The sequence below is a fragment of the Zingiber officinale genome, chromosome 6B, assembly GCF_018446385.1.
Source record: "Zingiber officinale cultivar Zhangliang chromosome 6B, Zo_v1.1, whole genome shotgun sequence".
Classification (NCBI taxonomy): domain Eukaryota; kingdom Viridiplantae; phylum Streptophyta; class Magnoliopsida; order Zingiberales; family Zingiberaceae; genus Zingiber; species Zingiber officinale.
The window spans coordinates 81238740-81241312 of record NC_055996.1 but is presented as its reverse complement, the minus strand read 5'-3'; positions in this window follow the sequence as shown (position 1 = coordinate 81241312).

Genomic DNA, 2573 nt, shown 5'->3' with positions numbered 1-2573 from the left:
TTGAGGTTATGAAAGTCTATACAGAGCCTCCAATTGCCCCTAGGCTTGGGAGTCGCCGCCACATTAGTCAACTAGGTCGGGAAATGAACCTCCCGAATATGGCCAACCTCCATCTGCTTGGTAGCCTCAATTTTCATTATTTTGTTTTGTTCAGGCCCAAAGTATCACTTATTTTATCAGATCGGTCGAGCTTCTGGGTCAGTGTTGAATTGGTGTTCCATGATTGAGGGTGATACCCCTATAATCTCCTTGGTTGACTAAGCGAAGACATCCTAGTTACGAAAGAGACAAGTAATTACCTTTTGATTCAACTCATGGGAGGGGTCGATTGAGAAGCTTTGATATTGAGAATGAAACATTGATGATTCTCCCAGTTAAAGATGAGGAACCTCGAACCATTGAGGAAGCTTTGAGATGCTTAGTTAGAGAAGAATGAAAAATTACAATGGATTAGGAAATGAAGTCTATGAGAAAGAATCAAGTTTGGGATTTATTTGATCTTCCTCCAGGCCAAAGGGCTTTTGAGAATAAATAGATTCTCAAAATTAAGAGAAAAGAAGATGGATAGATTAATCAATACAAAGCTCATTTAGTTGCAAAAGGATATAATCAAATGGATTGTATTGATTTTGAAGAGACATTCTCCCTAGTTGTAAAGTTTGTATCAATACATATCATCCTAGCTATAGTGACACAATTTGACATGGAATTACATCATATGGATGTAAAAATGACTTTCCTTAATGATAATCTTGACGAGGAAATCTATATGACACAACTAGAAGGTTACATTGCTGAAGGTCAAGATAATAAAGTATGTAGACTTAAGAAGTCGATATATGGGCTAAAGCAAGCATCAAGATAATGTAACATAAGATTTAATGAAGTCATTTTATCTTATGGTTTTGAAATGATCAATGAGGATCATTGTATTTACATAAGAAATGAATAAAGGAAAGTTTGTCATCTTACCATTATATATTGATGATATGCTAATAGCTGAAAGTAACATAAAGTGTGTGATAGAAGTCAAATCGTGACTTTCATCATAATTTGACATAATAGATATGGGAAAAAATAGTACATCTTAGGAGTGAAGAACATTAGAAATCGATAGAAAATACTTTTGAATTTGTCTCAAGAGGCTTATATCACTAAGATGCTACAACACTTCAATATGCTAGATTGTAACATTGAATAGACACCTATAGTGAGAGGTACTATTCTGAACAAAAGTATGCATACCAAGACTCCTGAAGAAGATAGTCGAAATGAAGAAAAAATCAGATGCCAGTGTTATTGGTAGTTTAATGCATAGGATCGAAAGCGCTAGAGGGGGAGGGAGGAATGAATAGCGCTCGTAGCTTTTTCATACTTTTCGAAAAATGTTTGCATAAGAGTTCATGCAGCTGAAAAGAAGTAAGAAAGAAAGACAAAAACAACCAAGTTAACACAACTGAGTTTTACTTGGTTTGGAGCATGTGATGACTCCTACTCTAAGGCTCACACTCGTTCAGTGCTTACTTTAGCCAATTTACTATCAAATCATATAATTACAAGTACAGTAATTTAATTACAATGATTAAAATTATACCGACAATGACGATGTTGAAATTGCAACCTTTTGGTCATCGAAATAGCATTACGGCTTTGTCAGATCATCTTTGGAGAAGCACACAAGAGAAGAATCGGGAAGTTAAGTTATATTGAAGCACCTGCTCAAAACCTTCTTTTATAGAGTGCTGAAGGCACCTTCAACTCCATGGAAGACTCCTCCAGTTGTAGAAATTATCCCCACAACATTAGACTCGATAACTTCCAAAATCTGCGAAGTTCATCCACCCGAAGGCTCCTTCAACTACATGGAAGATGCACCCAACACTGTTCATCGAAGGCGCCTTTAGCCACTTTGAAGGTGTCTTCCAACACTGTTCATCCAAGCTTTACCTTTGTGCTTCTTACTTCCTGCAAGGCATGTTGGCCCAAATACCAAATATACCCTGCAAAATAAAGTTTAGCATAATAAAATAATATGGTAATAAAATGTTTGATAGTCTTTAAATGTCCGATTTAACTTTTGGATTTCCTAAAAATGATAGGTTGAACCGATGCCTACTGTTCTATTAACGGGGAACACATCCTCACATATTCTTCTAAGGAGAAATTACTTTTTGGCAGATCAGTCCTCCAGATCATTTGGACTTTTGCCCAGCGTTTGAGACGACAGGACTTCATGCAGGATGTTTGATCTCGACCCATCCAGTCTTCTACCTGGTGTTCACGACCCCCAAGATTTTCACCTAGCGTCCTTAAACCTAGGATTTTGCCCAACATCCTCAACCTGCCAAGACTTTACACAGCCCTCTGGATCAGGACTTCGTTGCCTAACCATAGCTAAGACTTTGCACCTGCCTAGTCTCAACTAGGACTTTTCTTTGCCTAAGATCACTTTAGACTTCCTGCATACTAAGTTCAACTTGTTAGAATAATAAAGAAACCTTAACATTGAACCCTTTGCCATAATCAAAACTTAGATTCGATCATCTGGTGCTTTCTACACCAACAATCTCTTC